Source organism: Coenobita brevimanus, chromosome 60 (genome assembly GCF_032717465.1).
Source record: "Coenobita brevimanus isolate Jiangsu-jjx chromosome 60, ASM3271746v2, whole genome shotgun sequence".
In the NCBI taxonomy this organism is placed as follows: Eukaryota; Metazoa; Arthropoda; class Malacostraca; order Decapoda; family Coenobitidae; genus Coenobita; species Coenobita brevimanus.
This window is the reverse complement of record NC_137013.1, coordinates 19,580,211-19,605,249: the sequence shown is the minus strand read 5'-3', so window position 1 is coordinate 19,605,249 and position 25,039 is coordinate 19,580,211. Positions and strand designations below refer to the sequence as shown.

General features: G+C 43.5%; 1 pseudogene; it reads right to left on the bottom strand.

Annotated features, from left to right (window-relative positions):
* Positions 1-2,002: 2,002 nt before the first annotated feature.
* LOC145403308 (uncharacterized) lies at positions 2,003-16,306 on the bottom strand (annotated as a pseudogene).
* Positions 16,307-25,039: the final 8,733 nt, after the last annotated feature.

Genomic DNA, 25,039 nt, shown 5'->3' with positions numbered 1-25,039 from the left:
TAATACAGTCTCAGTATCTGAAATCAATACACATGCTTCAGCTATGTCACTAACCGAGTGTATTACATCATTCGTGTATGTGTTTTCTCTAATCATGTTTGCCACATGTGGATATGTATCTCTGTTCATTTCAGCAGTGTATCTCAAAGCCATGGTGGCGATAGTGCCGCTAGGACAGTCGCCAAAAGTTACTGTTGTCAACATATAGTGATCTGGATCCTTCAAACTGTCCATCTCTCTCCACACAAACAGATGCACATGTTGATCAAATTCACTTATTTTAACTGAATGGTACATTTTACTGATATCACCAACAATGCCCACGTAATTCTCTCTAAATCTCAATAAGACACCCATGATACTATTCAACATGTTGGGCCCCTTAGCCCAGTAGTCATTAAATCTATGCCCTGCTTACTGAGGAGTTAAAAACTTTTCTAGCAGGAGTAGAAGTTGATCCAGGTTTCAAAATTTCATGATGTGGAATGTAGTGTACAGGACCCCGATACCCTTTGATATCCTTGTTTTTCAATTTTGATTGCTACTCCTCTGAACACCATGTCTTCAACCTCTCTTTGATAATCCTTAGTGTATTCAGTACCTAATCTCTGTAAACGCTTCTCAGTAGACTGCAATCGAGCCATGGCAGATTTGAAATTGTTTGGTAATTTGAAAGGATCTTTAACCCAAGGGTACAAAGCAACCCACGTTTTGTTCCTATCGTCATAACTCAGGCCTCTCTCTATCAAGTAGAGCTCACGCTCCTCCTACATAGTATGGTGTTAAGTTACAGGACACCTTTTACAAAGACATCCAGTGCATCTTGGAGTACATTCTGTACCAACAATATCCAACTTGAAAAACTTGTCTAAACTCTTCTTCAAGTCATCAGTTTCTTCAACCAGTAAAGAAGTCTGCTGCAAATTTACAACTAGTTTATTCACAACGGCTGTTAGGTGGCTTGTATCACTAGTGTTGGTATATATTAAAGGGTGTCTTCCTCTCAGGCAATATCCAAAACAGTTCAACAACTGCAATTTACCTTGTCCTAATTACTTGTGGCAGTAATTCACAATAATCTGTATCAATCAGCATATCCACCTTTCCACTAGGTCTGGCTATAACTCCTATATTTACATCAGGGAAAATGGTAGATACCTGGGACAGGTCCACAACAGGCACCTGTGCTGATATGTCATCCATCCCAATAGCCTTCAGCTCATAGTTATTACCAGCATTATCCTGGACACATATATTGTATTCTTTGCTGACACATTTTTCAGTTACATTCCCAACTTTGACCATGGACATCATGACATCTACACCTTTAATACCCAATTTTTTGGCCATGCTATGAGTGATTAAGGTAATATCTGATCCAGAATCCCGCAAAACATTGATAGGTTGATCCATACTGTATATAGTGCCAACTGATAACCTGGCCTTATCACACTTACAATTACCAGAATTGGCCGTCACATTATTATCACTGAATGACCCGTGAAGCAATGGATGGTGATTCTTACCGCAGATATTCCCTCTTTCATCCTTTACGTCACATACTAAACCAGACCTACATATCCGAGACACATGTCTTTCACCAAGACACCGAAAGCATATACCCCTTCTCTTATTTCCAATCGTTCTATGCTATTCAAGGACCTGAATTTACCACATTCATTTATATCATGTCCATCAAAATCATGTATCCAACATCTTTTACTTGTTTTCCTGTTAACATGTAAGGTGTTGCTCACAAACTGAATTCTTATCTCCTTTAGCATTCTGTTTGTACTTATCTGATCTTCCTGCAGTTTTTTTACCATTCCATACAACTGTGACTCTCCTGCCCCCTCTGGGCCTGTTATATGGCAAACAGTCGAACTGTCTGCCCTCATACTTCTAACACTTGACTCTGAGTATTCTATCACTCTCTTCTCACATTGAAGAAACTTTAACAATGCAGGAAACAATTTCTCACTATTGGAAATTTTGTCAGCTGTCATAATCCATTCACGTTTCTGAATTCTTGGCTGACAGAGTTCATTTCTCCATCCAGGTTAACCTTCTGCAAATCTAAGTAACATCTCTCTACCACAGCAACCATATCAACAAATCCTCGATCATCTCTGTCAGCTATCTTCCTTAATGACTTTAGGTCATTTATAACAATGTCAACGAGTTTTCTCGGGTCTCTATACTCCTTGTCTAACATGTTAAACATTTGTTCATAGTTCTTCTCATATCCTGTTATTACTTTCAGTGGTTTCTCACCAAGACATTGACGGAGAACAAAAGGATTTTTTTCCATATTTAGCAACATTGATGTTGAAGTCATCTTTAAAACTAGGATATGTTCTAATATCACCCTCAAACTTGGGAGGTTTTAAAGCCTCTACCTTTAACTGCGTATTACCATCACTGGTCAAAACCGTACCATTACTACCTTTCCTTTTAACACCTGATAGAAGACAGCACTTCCCATCGGGCATTATCACACTCAGAAAAATAAACAGTTGCTTCATCAATTTCTGGTTGCTTTCTTGATGTAGTTTCAGAAATTCAATAAAGCACTCACCTCTTTCCTCTAAATTTTGGAAAATATCAGCTATCTCACTGTAGACAGATTGCAAAACATCATAGGGGTCACCTTTAGCAAGACGTTCCTTGAACAGGTTCACCTTACGTGTGAATTTAGGGAGGGAGGTGCAGGGATGGGATGGGAGGTAGATGTAGAAAGGGAAGAGGGTTGGGAGGGTGGGGGAAGAGGATGGAAGAGAGGATAAGGTGGGAGAGAGGGTACAGTCACAGCCTTTTTCCACTCTGATGGCATAGTTTCACTCATCCATGCATTCTTACATATCTTCAGCAAGCACTTCATTCCACTCTCCACTACACTTAATCATCTCAGCATATACCTCATCAGCCCCAGCCGCTTTCCCATTTTTCAGCCTCTTCACAGGGAGAGGGGAAATAAAAAATCGTCACCTCATCACATGCCATTTTTCTCGATAACTCCCGGATTCCCCCACTCATTTTTTGCCTCTCTCTCTCTCTCTCTCTCTCTCTCTCTCTCTCTCTCTCTCTCTCTCTCTCTCTCTCTCTCTCTCTCTCTCTCTCTCTCTCTCTCTCTCTCCGATCTAACTGTCCTCTGATATATCCCAAGACTCAAAGCACTCGAAAAATAGTTATATGATCGGTTATCTGTCACACGTTGCTACATGATGAGGCGACAACACGATCGCCAATAATTTAAAGAAATGTGTGGCAACCGTCCAGGAACTTCCATACATTCCAGCGAGGGGTAAAAAGTTCAAACGAAGGTACCTGAATAGCACACTACCCATTTCGCGCCCTGAAATGGTCAGTAATTAAAAAAAGTAACATGGTCAATGGATCAGTTGTTACTAATGGAGTCGTTCACTGGCTAAGATGAAATAGTCACTGGTTGAGACAGTAATGGTTGAGACGATCACTGGCGGATGATGTGGTCACTGACTGGAATGATACTGGCTGACATGGGACTGGTTGAGTTGGTACTGGTTGAGATGGTATTGGTTGAAATGGTCACTGGTTGAGATGGCACTGGTGGAGATGGTACTGGTTCGGATGGTCACTGGTTGAGATGTTAGGACTCCATATTATAATTACAAATCATGATATATAGATAGATGAATAGACAGAGCTCCAGGCAAGCCTGGGAAGGGTAAATGATCTTGCAAGTTAACTGAGGAAATGTTGACAATACACAGGAAGTAGCAAGTCAGGGAATGATATAGGTAGTGTGTCAGCGAGATAGCATACGAACAAAGCCTAGTGACCATACACACACATACACACAGGTTTCTAGAACTTTCCAACCACAGTGTAACACACGTGACACGACCCCTGCTACACCAGAATTTAGGAAGCAGAGCTCAGAAGGAGACAGGCCATAGAACCGACAGGTAGTAGGGAGAAGGGCTTAGCAACATGGAAGAGAGAGAGAGAGAGAGAGAGCAAGACAGGGAGGTAGGTAGCGAGACTCTATACTTCACTCGTGTGTGAGACTTTGTTAATATTTCCATGACAAAGTTATTGTGAGATATGGTTGGCAGCGAACGTATACGAACCTCGTCTACGAATCAACAGTGAATTCCTACAAAATACAAGATTGAAAAAATATATATATATATATATATATATATATATATATATATGTATATGTCTCACAACCAACAACTCACAACCAGCTCCTGATAGTATTCTCTCCAACCAGCCCCCTCCGTCTCCCCGATCATCATGCCGATGTAGAGGTGAAGAGGTCACAGGACGCCTTGCCAGTAGTTTAACTAAATACTGATACAATCTTGCAATTTCTACGACGAACCAACGAACTACAACCATCTACAATCAACTACAAGTAACAACTCCACGAGTCGTCTATAATCTTCTACACGCTCCTACAAGTAGCGGCAGTCTTCATCCCACCGCTGCCACCAAATAATGTCAAAATACTTTGTAGTAACTTCTTGTAGTGATGTTTTGTAGATTGGTTTTATATATATATTAGACTTGTGGACGAGCGGTTGTTATACGTGAGTAGCTTTGTAAGTAGATAATCTTCGTTACCATTTGCCATGCAATGACAGGAGAGGTAAAGAATAGTATGGGACTATTTTTATTTGTCTTCGAAATATTAACAAAGTCTCTCACACATGAGTGAAATATAGAGTCCCGCTCTCTCTCTCTCTCTCTCTCTCTCTCTCTCTCTCTCTCTCTCTCTCTCTCTTCCATGTTGCTAAGCCCTTCTCCCTACTACCTGCCGGTTCTATGGCCTGTCTCCTTCTGCCTCTACTTCCTAAATTCTGGTGTAGCAGGGGTCGTGTCACGTGTGTTACACTGTGGTTGGAAAGTTCTAGAAGCCTGTGTGTGAGTATGTGTGTATGTGTGTGTATGGTCACGAGGTGCTGTCGTGTGTCTATAAAGCATTCCTTGAGTTAAGAGTGTGTAAGCATGTTTAGCATTGCTTGATTCTCGCAGACACAATACCTTCTCATCATCTGACTTCCTGCTTCTATCTGTCTCTGTCTATCTATTTATCCATTTATCTATTATGATTTGTAATTATAATATGGAGTCCTAACATTATGTACGTTAATATCACCCAAAATGATAATTTCGGTGCTAAGGGCAAAGTTAAGTTTACTCAGCTGTGTGGATATGGAGTCAAATACACTGGGTTCTGAAGAAGCACTGGGGAAGCGATATACTACACAGATATATTTTGTAATATTTCGATAATATAGTTTATAGTGAGTAATCAAAATTAGCTGAAGTGAAGTTTAAAACAGTGTGAACTGCATATTGAGATTTGATATAACAACAGGTGCCGCCCTTGTTACGGAAGTTTGTGAGATGGTAACCAGGAAAACAAAATGGAGATGTTTCAGTAGAGAGATAGATTTGTGGTTCTGTGAGGAATAGGGCCAGAGGGGATATAGACTGTAGGAAGAAAATGAACTGAGTTTAGATTGGTACTGAGACCACGGATATTGTGAAAAATAATGCTGCACCTGCACTTCTCTGCTGATGAGCATGATTGGAAACTGCAACGGTCGCTGCCGGCACAGTCGCTTCATAGCGACTGGGGGGACCCTGTGCTGCCAGCCCTTCCTTGCCGGTGGTAGCATTTTTAGGACTGGATGTCTTAGGCAGTAGGAAATAAACAAAGACAGTTCCACAGCTAACCTGCTGCACAAATGAAGGAGTGGTATTAAAGGTTAACATTGCATTAGAAAGCTGCAGTAAAAAGGCATGAGAATTTGCTAATAGACGGGCCCCCTGTAGAGATGGAAGGATGCATGCAGATAGTTCAAAGGAAAAGTCACCAATGAAGTAGCGATAGAAATTGAATGAAGATTCAACAGTCCGGCGAAGAGACAGAGTTTAATTGGAGCCAGTAAGAGGTGGAAAGCTAATGAGAAGAAATGTTGAGAGGAGCTGCATACGGGAAGCCTCCTCACACACGAAAGCTGTACTCAACACAGGGGCGAATAAAATCCATGCACAAAGTCAACAACTCTGCAGGAGTAAAGAAGGCATGGAGTTTACAAGAGAAATAACCTGGTCTTTCCAAGATAATTCCCGAGAGAATGAAACACCGAGTATGTTCAAAGAAGATGCAAAATTGAGATGGGTGTTGTTAAAAATTATAGGATATTCCTGTGATAGATTGTGACGGGTCAAAAGATCAAGAACTGAGTTCTTGATGCATTAAAAACAACAAGATTACTTTTACCTCAGATATATGAGCCAGGCCAGATACTGTGTGCCATAGCCTTATCCCCTGTTTGCCGAAGTAACTGTTGAGATAGATGCTGCGGGAAGCAGATGGAAAGGTGAAGGGTGGAGTGATCAGCATATGAGCGAATAGGGTTTGATGTACAGCTTAGGTCACTGATGAATAGAAGGAAGAAAGCTGGTGATAGAACAGAACATTGAGCAGCACCAATATTGATAGCCCTAGGAGAAGAACGGTGGTCTCTACAACAGCAGCTGCAGAACGACTACAAAGAAAACTAGAGATGAAAACGCAGATTAAATAGACACCATAAGAAGGCAGTTTGGAAATTGAAGACTGATGCCAGACTCGATCGAAAGCCTTTGAAATGTCAAGTGCAATGCAAATATTTCACCACTGTCCAGAAAGGAGGATAACCAGAAGTCTGAAGGGAAGGTGAGAAGATCTCCAGTTGAGCTTCCCTGGCGGAACCCATACTGATGATCAGAAACAAGGTTATGATAGGAAAGGTGCTTTATTTTTTTTTGAGTAATGCCAAAAACTTTAGAAATACAGGATGTTAAAGTAACTGGGCGATAGTTAGAGGGCTGGGAATGGTAACACTTCTTTTGGACAGGCTGAATGACAGGAAACTCCCAGGAAGAAGGAAAGATACAAGTTGTCAGACAAAGGGTGTAAACACAGAAGCACAGTAACTGAGTACAACAAGAGCGACCCCATCAAGCCCATAAGCCTTGAGGCCAGTGATGGCAGAAGCACATCACTTGAATTAATTTTAATGTCTGCCATGGGGAAGTCAGAGGGGGGGAAGGGTTGGAGGAACAGCACCGGAATCGTCTAAGGTGGAATTGGATGAGAAAGTCTGACCAAAGAGTTCTGCTTTATCGGTAGAAGAACAACCACAGAGTCATCAGAGCAGAAAGTAGAGAGAAGGAATGGATTTCACAAGGTGCCAGAAGGAGTGTGGAAAATATAAGTTGGAGTGCGCAGAGCAATTAATATGAATGAAATTATTTTTTGCAGATCAAAGGACAAACTTAGCACTATTCCTGGCTGAAGCATAGAAGAGACAGAATTCAGCCACAAAGTCATCAGAGTAGAAAAGAGGAGGGAAGGATGACGAGGTAAAGTTGTTAGAAAGTTTTTTGGCAAGGTACCAGAAGAAGTGGGAAGAATATAAGTTGGAGACTTCTGAACATTAATATGAATGAAATTACTTTCTCTGGAGCAAAGGACAGACGTAGCACGATTCCAGACAGAAACATACAAGAGATGGGATTCAGGAGTGGGTTGGCTCCGGTACCTTTTCAAGGCCCTCTCCTTGTTGTGGACAGCAATAGAACAAGCGTGATTAAACTAAAGATTTTTGCATTAGCCACAGGATAAGAGTAAGGAATGTATGCTTCCATGCAATAGAGAATAACCTCAGATGACTTTTGGCCGTGGATGCAATAATCATACCAAGGATAATCAAAGAACTACATCCTGAGGATCTACCAAGCAGCAGCTCCAAAGTGCCAACGTCACCGCTTCCTGGGAGGGTCCACAGGCCTTGCTGGAGAGTTGGAACAGGTCAAGGTGATAAGGTTGTGAGTGACGGAGCCTAGTGGGGGGGGAGATTGATTACATAAGCAGAAGGGTTAGTTATAAGGAAAAGATTAGGTATGTTGAAACTCTCTCCAGGGCGGTCAGGGATATGGGTACTGTACAAGCTGCTCTATGTCATTAAGGATAGAAATGATGTAGGCTTATTCACCTGGTGGATCAATGAGAGGAAGGAAGAGCCAAAGTTGGTGGTGAACGTTGAAATCATCTAGAACGGAAATTTCAGACGGAAATTTCTTAGTTGTAAGAGAGTAGAAGAATTTTTCATAGTATTAGGGGATAAATAAACAACACAGATATATGTAATCAGGGAATGACAGGATTGCTGAAGCCAAAGAGCAGAGAATTCAGAATAATCAAGCTCAGGAACACAAGAGCGAGATATGTTGTCGAAGATATATTTTCAACATCCACACAACAACCACCTTTGGCTATGAGGTATAGAGAAAGTAGGAGGATACAAAGAAGAGTTTGCCATCATTCGCCTCAGACAGCTGAATCAATAAGGAAGAGGTGAGGTTTAAAGGAAGAGAGGTGGTGTTCAAGAGGAAGAAAATTAGTGGAAAGGCTGCGAATGTTGCAGGATTTAATGTCAGACAATGGTTCCAAGAATCTCTCTTGGTCCTCACCGGGAGAGGGGCGGATGATAGGAACTTTTATGGTCCCCCCACCCACCCTTCGGGAACTTCGAGAAGTGGATGATGAGATACCATTTTTTTTTTTTTTTTAAGAAGATTGAGTGTGGTGTGTAATGTGCTTATTGTTTTGTGTTGACAGTTGGAGGAAACTACATTTGAGAGTATGTTGGCCTACCCTCTGTGTTACTAAAACACCGAAACGTTCAGAAAAGGGGAATGTTCAGGCGCTAGTCCCAGGGTCCGATGAAACGGGAGCTCCAGCTCTCCCTATCCACCCTATTCGAATGGTGCTATAGTCCACTCCCTGTAACCACTTGTAAACCAGTACTATATAAGCGTGGTAGGAGTAGTAACTGTAACAGTTGAAGTAGTCAAAGAAGTTGCTTGAAATTTAGAATACGATTTTTCACGACAGAGGCACGTTACGCCATCATCACTTACATTATCATGTTCTCTGTCATATGCAGTTGGAGAGAGAGCTCCTTGCTTAATATATTCATTAATAGAGGGAGAAAGAAAATAGATAAATAAATGAAAATACTACTATGAATGATAAACAATGAATGGTATATGGAGAAATACACCTTTTCACATATATACTGCTTCTCTGAGTCAGGACCTCTCTAAAATTAATCAATGGGGACAAACAAATCTAATCTCATTTAATGCTCAGAAAACTAAATACATTAATTTCTCCAACAGAAAGAATCCCTCAGACTCCCACTTAATTTTAAATGATGTCAATATTCCCATATCCACTACAATTGATATCCTAGGTGTCACACTAAACACTAACCTAAGCTGGACAGCTTATGTTAAACCTCTGGCTAAAAATGCTTCTAACTTCTGTACAGAGTTCGTGAATTCTTCACTGACGAGCAGTTGGCCACAATATGTAAAAGTCATCTGCGTTCTTATGTCGAATACTGTTCGCCACTGTGGAGTAGATGTGGATCGGTTGCACTGACGCAGGTGGACAAAATTCAAAATAAAGCTATTAGATTAATGAATAATCTTGAAATTATGCAGGACCTTCCTCCATTATCAGTACGTAGAGATGTTGCTTCTTTAACTCTGTTTTACCGTTATTTTTACCGTAAGTGCTCTGACGAACTTACATCAATTGTGCCTCCACATTTTCTCCCGGAATACTTGGGCAGCTGGGAGAGCCCATGAACTCACATTCTCTCCCCCGCAATGCAGAACCTCTGCTTATCAAAATTCATTTATCCCCAGAACTACTACTCTCTGGAATTCACGTCCTAGGAGTTGCTTCCCACAAACATTTAATCCACTTTTATTTCAATCCAGTTGTTATATTTTATGAATGGAGGATGCCTTTAGGCACATGGACTTTTTTTATTATTATTATTTCCTTTGTTTTTCCTTCATTCATTCAGTCAAAAAAAAAAAGTACTTGTTGAAACATAGTAACCTACCTATATGACAAATCTCATAAAATAACAACACATATGGAATGGCACTGTCACATCTGTTCGACTGACCTAACAGAAATGATTGACATATGTTGTGATATTGAAAGACTTGAACAATAAACCGGCAGTCTACATAATGTTTGAGACTATACCAGCTGCAAACTGACATATTACACTATCCATTTTTTTTATTGTCTGCCAATCTACTCCGTGCTTCGCCAATTATTATTTGATCAAATCATCTGGCAAACTATTTGGTTAGTCACTTCATTACAGGGGAATGTCAAAAGATGAAATAACGTGTCAATGCCATAGGTGAACTGTCTTTGAATTTCGCTGACCTGTCTAAACTTTTATGTGACATGGTGTATGGTTTATATACAATGAATGTGAATGGGAGTAAATGAGTTATGTACCGGGAAATCTGAAGGTAACTTGGAGATAATGGAATGAAGTAGGAGTGGCAAACGAAAAATAATGAAGACTAATGTAATGAACAAAATTAAATGAATAATATAATCACAATCTGTAGAGAAAGTACACAATCTCAAAGCACACAGTCTCTATGAAAGGAGTGGAATGGTTAGAATAAATAAGAAAATATATGCATATTGACATAAAACAATAATAGTCACAGTATACTGTAGGTAGAAAACGGGTCTTCTCTGGAAGGCAGACTAACGTAGCATGTGGCGGCAAACTCCTCCTTCATGGAAGGCGTTGATTGGGCAGAGTAGACTGTGATGTAGCCGAGATACACTCAGGCACCAGGCAATGCGGCGAAGCTGATAGGAAAGGAAAACTGTGACCTTGAGCACCGTGATAGCCCACACTCCCTCCTTCGTGACGTCAGGGCTGCTTTGTGGTGGGGTGACGGTAAATCACCGAGAGTGGTAACGGTTGTGGTCAGTGGCGTACCCAGAAAGTTGGCGAGCGCAGCGAGCCCGTACAGCTGGGGGGTTCGGGTGGGTGCTGTAAACCCACCCACCCCCTCCGAGAAAATTCTGCATTTTGGCCAATTTTATGATAATTTTGAGGCCACATGGAATGGGTGTATTACATAAATATAGCATATTCTTAAGTCATTTTTAAGTACTCTGTGCCACTGAGTTATGATTCAGTCTCTCCAATAATCTTATACTACTAAAATTCAAACGCTCACATTTCGATCAAACAACTTTACAACTGTAATAAACTAATAAGAATAAGATTTAAAAATTATGATAATTTAATCACTGTATTAGTCTTAATTACAAAACAGTTAAAGAGAAGACATATCCAACATAATTTTCTTCCTGATAATTCAGGTGAACCAGATGAGGCTGATGAGCAGTTCTCATAGCAACCAGTGGATAAAATCAGAAAACTGTCGTTTTTGAGATACCACTGAGTATATTACATAAGCAGTTTATTCAGTTATGCATTATTTAAGCTGGATTATAAAACTGTTTTTGTTGTCAGTATATGTAGGTAGGGGGAATTTAAGTAAACTGAGAAAGTATTATTTTAATGTTCACATTTAATATATTTAATCTAATATATATATATATATATATATATATATATATAGATATATATATATATATATATATATATATATATATATATCCCATTGGATCCCAGGGGTGCTGGGTGAGGCATGGCACTGGGTGGGTACTAAGCGTACCGCCCTCCGCCTATAGGTTCATAGTTGCGAAGCTCAAAGGTCCCTACCCGGGGGTTCCCTATTTTAAAAACACTTTAAAAATCCCAGTTCTGTCCAATATTCCGGACACCGGGCTCCAATGGGATAGATAGATAGATAGATAGATAGATATAGATATAGATATATTTTTGTAAAGGAGCCTCTGTGGTACAGTGGGAAAGTGTCCGTTTTTGTACACTGAAGAACGAGGGTTCGTGCCCCGCCAGGGTAATAAACTTTGGGAGCGTTCTTCAGGCTACATACTGCATTGGTGGACATAAGGGGTGCTGTGGTTGAACCAGTGTCGCATACTATAAAGTATGCTTGCACCCATTCGGCTTGGCGGGCCAATTACACTTGGTTCACAGACTACACACATATCCAAAGCCACTCCAACACTAGTTACATTTACAAGCACTTCTCACCCCACATACAATCTCTGCCATACATCCTAAGCCACATGGTAGACATACATTGGCTGTATCGTCCCCACTTTGGTTGGGATAGGCAGGTCCTGCAGTGGACACTCAAACGGCTAATGAGATGAGATGAGATTCTTGCAAAAGAGGGGGGGGGGCAATGGCCGCATGGCTACACCCCTCGGTACGCCACTGGGTGTGGTGGCTTAATGTTGAGAGGAAAGCCCATATGTCGGGACACTTTCTGACAAAAATGCGTCCGTGCTGCACATCAAGCATTATGACGTCACGTGGAGATTTTTCAGCTCTCAATTGCTCGCGAGCCGCAGATGGGTGACAGTGAGCTGATGTCGAGCTCTCCACTCCCCTTTCCAGCTCTCTTAGCCAGGATCAAGGTACTGCTCTTGATCTTGTCATATATATATATATATATATATATATATATATATATGTGTGTGTGTGTGTGTGTGTGTGTGTACCTGTACATATGTATAAGACAAGATCAAGAGAACTACCTTGATCTTGGCTAAGAGAGCTGGAAATGCAGGAGTAGACTGTAGCACCAGTCGAGCAGGGCATTACTCCCAAGGTGGATGGAAAGTTGATGACAGAGAGAGCTGGAGATTGATTTGATTTGATTAATTTATTATGCCCAAAGGCGACAAACCTATTCCGGTGCCATGCGGCCATATGTGAGGTGAGTACAGGGGAAATCGTGCACTGTGAGCCCTCTCAGCATTTCTACGGTGGAGAATAGGGGAGCAGACTGCTCTGCATATTATCTGCTTGTAACAAATGGGGAAGGCATTAGTAGCACCGACAGTGGGCGGATCCAGTCCACAGGCAGTCCTTGCAAGGAGCTCAGTGGTGTTGTTGGCTGTGAGACTAATATGAGAGGGAATCCACAGAAAGTGCACCACGAGCGAACGATCGCGGACAGTGGCCAATTGACAGAGTATCTGCATAACGAGGTGTTGATATGCGGGCCTGGGAGAGGAGAGGGCATGGAGGGCCAGCTGTGAGTCACAGACGATCAAACAACTGTTGTTCATCCGTATTAATAAAGTAACTGCAAACAGGGGTTCATGTAGTTTGTAATATGTAGAGCTCGATGAGGTTGGCCGTCGACACCCCAACCAGCCCCCTTGAGGTGGGTCCAGACTTGGGGAAAATACAGTACAGCCAGCACTGCCATCCTCCTGCAGGGAGTCATCAGTCAGTATAGATATGGTGGGCCGAAGGGAGGGAAGATGGCAGCCTGGCTATGGTCTCCAAAGCTAGCTGTTTCTGAAGCTGAGGCAGATCAGTCTTGGAGGCCGGAGTGAATGAGACAGCAGGCACAGGGGTCTGCCAAGATGGAATGCCATAGTCCACCTCCTCAGCAGGCATCAGTACATTGATATTTAGCCGTTGGACGTTTAAACAAACAGTATTAACTAGTGTGCAGCCACTACTGCGAAGCAGAGGCCTTGGTGCAGTGGGATCAAGGGAAGTCCAAATGATGTGAGAGTAGTGAGGAGAAAGGTGAGGATAATGCAGACACTTTACGCTGAAGTATGTAACCACAGAGTATATTCTCTACACAAGTGGTGGAAGGTTGAGTTCAAGTTGCATGTTGACAGTTCTGGTTGAGCCAGAGCAGCCCAGGATGAGTCTCATTACTGCGTTTTGGACCTTCTCAAGAGGTTGTAAGACTGTAATGGAAAGTTGACAAAGAGCAGGGGAGAGATAATCAACAACTGATCGAATGAACACTGTGTATATCGTTCGTGCTATAGGAATACACACCCTGGCAGCATAATATTTGGGCCACTTGAGAGGTTTCAGGCACTACTGTAGCCAGGTTAGCAGATCCTGAACAATCGGATGCATTCGTTGTCTTGCAGGAATGGAGGGAGAAATCCGTACAGGCACCCCCAGATAAAGGTACTGCATGCACAGAGGAATAACACAATCCCCAACAGAGAAGACAGGCAGTGTTCTTGCTGGACAGGAAGTGAAGATTCTACTCTTTTCTGGAGAGATAATGAGTCCACATTTGGAAGCCGACTCGTGAAGCAAGTGAAGGAAACGTTGCAGATCTGCTGGGAAATTTGAGTGAATACAGATGTCATCAGCATAGCAAGTAATCGTGGTTCCAGGGATGTCAGGAAGGAGGGTGAGTAGACGATGTATGAGGATATTAAACAAAAGAAGACTAAAGACACCACTGTGGAGTACCAAGCTCGAAATCCTTAGCAGTGCTGTATGCACCCTTAAAAAGAACACAAGAATACCTATTAGCCAGGTAACCACGTATCCATCACAGCAAGTTTCCCTTAACTCCAAAATCCACCAGCTTGTCAAGGATGATGTCTCTGTTGGCAACATCAAATGCACTCTTTAAATCAATGAAGGCCACTACACCAGTGGGGGATAGGAGGGTGTATAGCTCCATGAGGCAGTGATGTGTCCCTCGCTGTGGTAAAAAGCCGTACAGTCAGGGCAAGAGCTTGTCCTGCAGCCTAAACAAGAGTCTTGTGAGGAGGATGCATTCTAGTACTTTACTGAAGCAGGAGGTGAGGGAAACAGGTTGGAATTTATCAGTGCCAGGTTTAGAAATAGGCACAGTTGTATTGTGTGTCCAGGCTTGTGGCACGTATCCCAGATGGATGCAAAGGTTGAACAGCTGGAGAAGGGGATTACCAGGAACTTTCAGGAGGACATGGAGGATGGTAAGAATGATGCCATCATCACCTGGAGCCGTTACCCTACCCCTGGCGAGAGCCCATCGCGGTTCTGGGTCAGTTATAGCTACACAATCCTCATCATCTGTCCTCAGCAAAGCGGTGGTGAGACGGAGTGCACAAAAGTTTTACTGGTTGGAGAGCACGTCCTGTGTGTGTACAGGAAGGGCGCAAGCCCGTGACTGTGCAGACCAGGCATCTACAAGATCCTGTGCGTATTGTGCCGGACTGTGGTGGAGGACACTTGGGGACTTCTTAACAACCTTGTTGATAAGGCGCCATATGGAACCAAAGTAGTTTGATGGTTGATGCTATCGGTAAGTTTATGCCACGAATCGGTATAAACGCAGTGCTGGAGAGCAACCAGATCCCTCGACAATCGATACCGATGGAGACTCTCAGGGGAAGGTCGTCTTTGAAAGGCAAAACCGTCTTCCACCGCCTTCCTCTCTGCCTGAGCGATGCGATTATACAGTGTCCAGGTATTGACATCATGAGGTCAAACGTGGGAAGAAGGTTCGTCATATAGGAGATGTGTGTAGGGCATTACTTGGGTGGGATTACAATGCTAATGCATCTGTGTACAGGAGAAGGTGTAGCAGGAAGGGAATAATGAAGGCTGAGAGCAATGTGATCAGAGAAGAGCGCAGAGATAGATGAACACCTGACCCAGGACACCACGAGGCCTGAAGTAAGGACGTAATCTAATGTGCCTCCTCAAGAGTGTGTGGCCCCACCAGTGTCCCAGCAGGTAAGCTGATTATGATGAATATACTCAAGAAGTTTAGTCCCGTTATGGTTAACGGAGGCAGAAAGGTCCTCCAAAGCAGGGTGTCGGGCATTATAATCCCCCATGTATATCATGCCACGGATGGTGGGAGTAGGGAGAGCAGCTGTATTCAACCTGCCTGGCACAGAGTACACGTTGCACAACCGAATTGTGCCACCTGCAATGGAGACCTCAAGAAGCTGCAAGGTTGTCTCGTCATCTACAGAGCTTTGGAGAAAACAGTGCTGGATGGAGGAGTGGACGTGCGTGACAAGTCTATTCCTAATTCAATGGACGTAAGAAACAACCACTGAGTGTGGGTGCCTCTAACCCGAGTGGCACACAACCAACAAAAGATTCCTGAATAAAAATGACATCCAGGTGGCAACTGTATACATATCCTTTGAGTGCAGTAAGTTTAGACCGGTTAGTAACACTACAAGCGTTCCAAGAGATGACATGCAGTTGTGCCATGTTACCGAACTTTGCCATGACGTTTGCGGGCCAGATGAGGAAGTGGTGGTGGCATGAAATGTGCTATGCGGTGTGCCACGAGGGGAAGACTCCCTGGGGGGAGAATTCAGTCGTCCATTGGGAGTGACATTGGAGTCCAGCTCCTCTGGAAGGGTGGTGACGGTCGTAATGATGCCTTGTTGTCATTCAACCAGTGAATTTAATGTCTCATGTGTGGCTTGCTTGCTAACCAAGCCATCAATGTAGGCTTCTATTGCATCTAAACGTGCCATAAGTGAGCTAATCCGAGTCCTGAGAGTGGCAACAGCATCATGAAGTTCAGTGACTGCAGCTGAGTCCAAACTGACAGTGGAGGCAGGGGAAGAGGCAGGGTGGAGTCGTGGTGGCAGTGACGCTAGTGGAGTCCCGCCCTTAGCAACCGGGGCAGGGTTATCCCTGCATCTAGTGCAGCCATGCCAAACATTAACCCCTTCTTGATGACGTCGGGGACATTTCTGGTGCAAGGTATCTGAAGGTGGCGGGTTGGGTTGCATCGAGGCAGTATCAGAAGCAGGTGGAGGGGGTCGGTGAGGACACGTCCGAGAGTCGTGATGGCCAGAGGACTATGCACACTGTTCTGGCGCAGAGCAATACCAGGACATGTGACCAATGCCCCAGCATCGAAAGCACCACAGTTGCTCGTCCTTCATCTTGAAAAACTCACAAGATGGGGGGCAGGGAAGGAAGCTGAAGGTGACAATTGTTGGTGGCAGGTGAGGAAGGCTCCAGATGACTACCAGCTGGCTGATAGGGGTGCCATTCTGGTGGAAACATTGGGCTGAGTAGATACCTGGCAGCTCCTTGGCCACGTTGGGATCAATGCAGACAGGACAACATGTAAGGAGGTAATTAGGAAACTTGTGAGGCCTCTCAGGTTAGTCTTGAATTTGCAAAGCAAGGGATAGGAACTCTCCTTTAGTTACGCCATCTATGATGTCCCTGCGGCGTCTGGAGATGAAGACAAAACAGGAAGTTATGGCAGACATCTTGACCTCTACTTGAGTACAGTCAAGGTTAAAAACACAGTTGACCTCAGACAACCATCGAAGTTTGATGTTCACAGTTGGGTTGTCTTTGAATAAAAGCTTAATGTAGTCAGGCCTGGGTGCAAACGCCAGAGGCATAGAGGCAGGAAACAACAGCGAAACTTGGGGAGATTGAACAAGCTGGGGGAGATGAGGAGTGTTGGATCCAAGGGCGGTTGCCTTCTGCAGAGAACCAGAAGTCTCCTGCCACTTGGAGGATGTGGTAGCAGGGGATGAAGGCTCACTGTTGCTGTCCGAGGTGTTATGTCCGGGGCGCTTGACGGAGGAAGAAGCCTGGCCAACGAGGTGAGATGCGGCAGGTACAGGTAGTGCTGGTTCCGTAGGTACTTCCCCAGCTAGCGAGACATTGTTACTATTTGGTGGTAGCTTTGGCCAGTCACTCTGAGTCATCTCATCCTCGTCACTCAGCACCAGGTCAGCTTCAATGTTCTCGAGGGTGGTAGGGCCCAAGTACTCCATGCTGCACACCTTGGCAGGTAGCAGGCTGAGCGGGGCATCAGCTTCACCATCATGACAGAACAGACCAGTGGTAGTAGTGGACGTGGAGTGACACGTCCATGACGTCACACAGGTCGTACTGCACATGCACAGTAACGAGAAAACCTGACCAGGGGGGCTCCGTCTCCCGTACTGAATTTTACCCCCAAACACCTGATTATGTTGCTCCCTGCAATGACAGAAGGGTGTTGGAAGGCAAGGACCAGCAGAAAAACCAGGAATAATAGCTGCACACAGCAATGATTTGTTTATATCCGGCCCTCTGGTCGGAGAGCTGGAGCTCCTGTTTCATCAGCCCTCGGGACTAGTTCCTGACCATCTCTTTGCTGAATTTTTTCAGTGTCTCAGTAACACAGAGTAGGCCAGCATGCCCTCCAATACAAGTCTATCAACACCAAACTACACACACAATACACACTACACTTCCTTTTCCAAAATTCAGAAACAAATCATGGCTTCGAAACTCATAGCCTCGGAGTCCACAGAGGGGGAGAACATAAATGCCCCCACCTTCTGCCCCTCTCCCGGTGATGACTCGAGCTGCCTGGAACCACTATCTGACTCACTTCTTCATTTCTACAACATTCGAAGCCTTTCCTTTAACGTTCACTCTGTTGAGCACCACCTCTCCTCCTCTAAACCTCACATTCTTTTCCTAACTGAGACTCAGTTGTCTGAAGCAACTGACAGCAAACCCTTTTCTGTATCCTTCTACTTTCTCTATACTCATTTCAAAGCCAAAGGTGGCTGTTATGTATATATACGCAACGAATTATCTTGCCCTCGTGATCCTGAACTCGATTCTTCTGAATTCACTACACTCTGGTTTCGGCTTTAGTGTCATTCTCTGACTAAATATATCTGCGCTGTTTACTTATCCCCTTATTCTACTATCAAAAATCATAGAGTATCTTACTTCTACGATGGAACACATTCTATCCATTTCTCCTTTCTCTGAAATTTCCATTCTAGGAGATTTCAATGTTCACCACCACCTTTGGCTCTCCTCTCCTTTCACTGATCCACCTGGTGAACAAGCCTACATCTTTTCTATCCTTAATGATCTAGAGCAGCTTGTACAGCACTCTACCCCTATCCCTGACTGCCTTGGAGAAAGCGTCATCATACCTGACCTCTTCCTTACAACTAATCTTTCTGCTTTGTTAATCTTTTCTCTCCATTGGGCTCCTCCGATCACAAACTTATTACCTTAACCTGTCTTATTGCTCCGGCATGGCCTGTGGACTCTCCAAAGAAACGTCGTCTGCGGCACTTTGGAGCTGCTGATTGGGAGGCCCTCAGGCAGTACTTCTTTGATTTTCCCTGGAATGATTATTGCTCCCATGGCCGGAAGCCATCTGTGTGTACCTTGCACATTACAGAGGTTATTCTCTCGGGCATGGAAGCATACATTCCATTCGTATATCGTTTGACTAATGCAAGAAAGCCTTGGTTTAATCACGCTTGTTCTAATGGTGTTCACAACAAGGAGAGGGCCTATAAAAGGTACCAGGGCCAAGCCCCACCCCCCGAATCACATCTTCTTTATGTTTCTGCCCGGAATTGTGCTGTCTCTTCTTTGCTCTGTTAAAAATAATTTCATCACCCCCTGGGGGTAGCGGGTCCCAAGCATGGAGGTATGGTCCCAAGATTACTCCCCCAGTAACCCTGCTTGTCGTATGAGGTGACTAAAAGGTTTGATGGTGGGTTAGTGCCCCACTCCGTAATAAGAAGTAACTAAACAAGCGAATAAAGTGCCTCGGACCAGGACGGACCATACGTTGACGACTAAGCAACGGACAAAGAACATCTGAGGGTGGGGACATGGAATATGAGAGGAGTGAATGATGAAGTGAAAGAGAGAGAGATTGTGCAGGTGCTTGAAGATGCATGAGTGGATATATGTGGACTGACTGAAACTAAATGGAAAGGTGAAAGGATGAGAGAATGGGAATACGGTTTAGGAATATGTGCAGGAGTTAATGAGAATGAGAGGGCAAGAGAGGGAGTATGATGATAAGCAAGAAGTGGAAGGAGAATATAAGAGAGTATGGAACAGTGGGTGCAAGGATAGTATGGGTGAGGATGAAAGTAGGTATACAAGCGTGGGCGATTGTGTGTATGCGCCGACAGAGGACAGAGTGGCAAGAGTGAAAGATGAGTTTTGGGTGAGTGTAGAAGCATGTATGGACAAGTATGAGAGGAGTGAGTGTTTTTGATTGGAGACATGAATGGCAATGTCGGGAATGTACGAGTGGATGGAGTGGTTGGTCAATAGGGTGTGCCAGCTGAAGTAGATGGGAATGGTAGTGCTTTGCTGGACATCTGTGCTGGTAATGGGTTAGCAATAGCTAACACCTACTTTCGGCATAAAATGATCCACAGGTATACATGGAGAGTTATGAGGAGGATGGATGGTGAACTTGTTGAACGAAAGGCAATGATAGACTATGTGTGTGTGGATGAGCGAATGAGAAGACAAGTGGTGGATGCTAGAGTGTGGAGAGAGTGGGGGAATGGAATCTCTGACAATCACTTAGTGATGGCCAAGATAAGGCTGCAAAGAAAATGGTTGATTAGACGAAGGGGAAGACAAGAGGAAACAGCTCCTGTGAGAAGAGTGAAGAAATTGCAAGACAGTAAGAAAACGGCAGAGTATAAGAGCATAGTGGAAGAAAGATTGGGAAGGTATGAGTTAGAGCAGATGGAAGGGGTGGAAGACGTATGTAAGATATCCACCAAAGAGATAGGCGCAGCGTGTGAGGTGGTTTGTGGAGTGAGGAGGAGATGCAGGGATATGCAAGGGACAGCATGGTGGAATGATAAGGTGCAACGAACTGTGGAACAAAAGAAGAAGGCATATAGTGAATGGCTAGGGAGTAGAGGTAGGGGAGATGAGAGAGAGGAGAGATATTTATGTGAGCAGGAGAAGGGAGGTGAAGAGATTGGTGAAGGAGAGTAAGAAGAAAGTGGATGAAGAGTTTGGGAGGAATCTGAGTGTGAAATGGAGGGAGAGTAAGAAATTGTTTTGGAGGTAAACAAAGTAAGGCAGTGTGAAAGGGGAAATAGTAGAGGAGTGAAAGATAGGAATAATAGATTGTTGGTGGAGAAGAGAGAGAAATTGAGGAGATGGAAGGAGCACTTTGAGGATTTGTTGAATGTAGAGAGTGAGAGCAGTGCGAGTATAAGTGATTGGGGAATGGCTGGGATAGGGATAGATGAGAGGAGGGAGGAAGTGATCAGTAGGGTGGAAATAGTGGACGCATTGAATATCAAGATGGGAAGGGACCCAGGAATTGATGAAGTGTTTGGTGAAATGCTGAGGTATGGGGGTGAGATTGTAGTGGAGTGGACATGGAAGTTATGTAGATTGGCTTGGGAAGAGGGAAGGGTTCCGGAGGACTGGAAATCAGGTATAAATGTTCCTTTATACAAAGGAAAGGGGGAGAGAGAAGTGTGTGGTAACCATAGGGGTATTTGCCTTCTTAGTGTAACAGGAAAAACGTATGGTAGAATACTCATTGACAGGGTTAGGCATATAACAGACGAGCAAGTTGGAGAAGAACAAGGGGGATTTAGGAAGGGAAAAGGGTGTGTAGATCAGATATTTGTTCTAAGATGTTTAGTGGAGAAGTATCTAGAGAACGGAAAGAAACTGTGTGCTGCCTTCATGGTCCTGGAGAAAGTTTATGACAGAATAGATAGACAAGGTATGTGGAAGGCACTGAGAATATATGGAGTGAAGGGAAATTGTTGAGTGCTGTGAAGAGTATGTACGAAGGAGCTAGGGCTACGGTGCGAGTCGATGGTGAGCTGAGTGAGTTCTTTGATCTCAATGTGGAACTGAAACATGGTTGTGTGATGTCTCCATGGCGGTTTAATATATATATGGATGGGGTTGTAAAGGAGATGCAAGGTAGGGCAGTGGATGTAGGGCTGGCTCTAATGAACGAGGGTGAGATTTGGAAGATTCCGGTGTTGTTTGCTGATGATACAGTATTATTGAGTGAAGGTGAATGGGAGTTGCAAGGTTTGGTAAATGACTTTGGGACAGTGTGTAGGAAGAGGAATCTGAAAGTTAATGTAAACAAGAGTTAAATTATAGTGTTTGAGAGGAATGAAGTCACAGAATGCACGGTGAGGTTGAATGGCGAGGAAATGGAGAATGTGAATGCATTCAAGTACTTGGGTAATGTGATGAGTAAGGATGGAACTTTGGGGGATGAAGTGCGTGAAAGGGTACAGCAGGGAAGGAAGGTTGTTGGTTCACTGAAAGCAGTGATGAGAAATAGGGAGGTGAGTATGGAAGTTAAGAAGTCACTGCATGATAGTATTGTGATCCCTACCCTGACGTACGGAAGTGAGGCATGGACCTTGCAAGAGGGGAACAAGTCAAGAGTGAGAGCACTGGAAATGAGCTACTTGAGAGGAACATGTGGAGTGACATGGCGGGACAGGTTGATGAATGAAGAAGTGAAAGAACGTTGTGGGGTGGATGTGAATGTGGCTGAGAAGATTAGGAGAAATACACTGAGGTGGTTTGGACATGTGTAGAGAATGGAGAATGAAAGGCTGACTAAGAGGGTGAATGTAGGTGAGGTGGAGAGAGGGAGAGGGATGGGAAGACCGAAAATGAGGTGGAGGGATGGAGATGAGAGGTATATGAGGAGGGGGGAGCGAGTTGGGGGGTGACAGAGTGACTTGGAGGCGTTTTGCCTGCGACCCTTTGCGGGATTAGGGCGTCGGGCTATAGATAGATAGATAGACTAAATGCTCTCAACTCTCCAAACCGAATTCTTCCCGCTCCTTCTGGCACCTTGCCAAAAACCTTTCTAACAACTTTACATCATCATCCTTCCCTCCTCTTCTCTACTTTCATGGTTCTGTAGCTATTTCTTCTACTGATAAAGGAGATCTCTTCACTCAGATTTTCTCCCCCAGTTCCACAATCACTTCCCCCCTCTGACTTCCTCATGGCTGATATTAAAATTTCTTCAGTTGATGTATTTTCTGTCATCACAGGTCTCAATACCAACAAGGCATTCGGGCCTGACGGAGTCCCTCCTGTTGTTCTCAAGAACTGTGCTTCTGTGTTTACACCCCGCCTAGGCAAACTCTTTCGCCTCTGTCTATCAACTTGTACCTTTCCTTCTTGCTGGAAGTTTGCTCTCATTCAGCCAGTCCCAAACAAGAGTGACCATTCCCAACCCTCTAACTATTGTCCAATTGCTTTAACATCCTGTATCTCAAAAGTTTTTGAGTCAATTCTTAAAAGAAAAACTTTATAGCATCATTCCTATCACAACCATCTTTCTGATCGTCAGTATGGTTTCCTTCATGGACGCTCCTCTGGCGATCTTCTCACCAACCTTTTAGATGCCTGGTCATCCTACTTTCGAGACTTTGGTGAAAGCTTTGCCATTGCACTTGACATCTCAAAGGCTTTCGATCGAGTCTGGCATAAATCTTTAATTTCCAAGCTGCCCTATTACGGTTTCTATTCTTGTATCTGTGTCTTCATCTATGGCTTCCTTGCTGGTCGTTCTATACCAGCTGTTGTAGACGGTCATCGTTCTTCTCCTTGATCTATCATCACTGGTGTTCCTCAGGGCTCTGTCCTATCACCAACTCTCTTCCTTTTATTCATCAATGACCTTCTAAGCTGTGCATCTAACCCTATCCACTCATACGCTGATGACTCCACCTTTCACCTTTCCATTCGGTTCCCGCAACGTCCATCTCAGCAGTTACCTGGACAAACAAGGGATGAGGCTATGGCACACCTAATGTCTGACTTGGCTCGTATCTGTGACTGGGGTAAAAATAATCTTGTTTTTATTGCATCAAAGACTCAGTTCTTTTACCTATCAATCCGGCAAAATCTTCTACAGGTGTACCCACTAATGTTTACTAATATTCAGCTTAATCCTGCATCATCCTTGAACATGCTTGGGGTTTCATTCACTCGGGACTTATCTTGGAAAGATCATATTACATCTCTTGTAAAATCTACTTCCAAGAGATTAGCTGTGCTAAGCTGACTCTGTTCCTTGTTTACCCCTGCATAACTGTTGACTCTGTACAGGGGTTTTATCTGCCCCTGTGTGGAGTACAACTCTCATATGTGGAGAAGCTCTCCACATACAGCTCTTCTCAATAGGGTGGAGTCAAAGGCTTTTTGTCTCATTAACTCTTCTCCTCTTACTGGCTCACTTCAACCTGTCTCTTCACCTCACTGTTGCATCTTTATCTCTTCTATCGCTACTTAAATGGTCACTGCTCCTCTGAACTGTCTGTTTACATTCCTCCAACTCTACAACTGGCACGTAGCACCCGCCTACCAGCAAACTCTCATTTTTCTGTCCAACTCTCTAATGCAATAGTTAACCGGTACTCCCAGTCCTCATTTATGCAACAGGTCAACTCTGGAACTTTCTCCCCCTCCCTGTATTTCTTTCAAACGCAGTGTGTTCGGGCATCTCGAAATGATCGGACATTGAATTTGGCTCTCTCTTGTACTATGTTTTTCTCTTGGAAGGAACAGTTTAATTGCGGGCTCGTGGCCTTTGGTTCTTTCTTTCTAGCATTTTATATATATATATATATATATATATATATATATATATATATATATATATATATATATATATATATATATATATATATATATATACGGTTTTGTTGCGCAATTGATTTTGCAAAGTTCCTGGTCACTTTGCAAATAAACCAAAATCCTGGTGAGTTTGCTGATTTACCTTAAATGTCTGGTTACTTTGGGAAAAAAAAAAAAAAAACGAAAAACGGGTATTTTGGAAAATCATCGATAATTTAGTCTGTCAATCTGAAAATCAAATATCAAGTTTCCAGTTATATTAATGGTTACAGTTGTATTTGTTTCCAATTATACTATATTACAGTATTAAAGTAGTTAACATATTATTATAATATTGTAGTAATTAAAGTAGTTAACATTACTGTAGAAGACATTACAGAAGTTTTTAATATGAAGGAAAAGTAGCCTTTTTAGAATGATTACAGTTTACTTGTTTTTACAAGCTGCACCGCACTTGCATCGGTTGTTGCATGCATTCTTGTTCTTATAACAGAGGCAGCTGTTGCTTTGGCAAAACATCAAGCAGTTACACTTTATAAAACCTTGCCCATGCCCCATGGAGTCTGCATATGCTGCTTCACGAAGGCTTATCTCCCTTTCCGGGGCACATCGTTAATAGATAGGAACTCCTGCTTACAAGGAGTGAACTGATTTCTTATGTAAAGCTGCTTCAGAATTCCGTGCTTCGTTCCAAGTTTGTATGTCCCATTTTCCTCCACGTGAAGTACAACTGCCTTCGCAATAGTGAACTCTGCACGTCCACGATCAACAAGAGGGATCAGAACCATCACAGTGTCGTCGACTTCAGC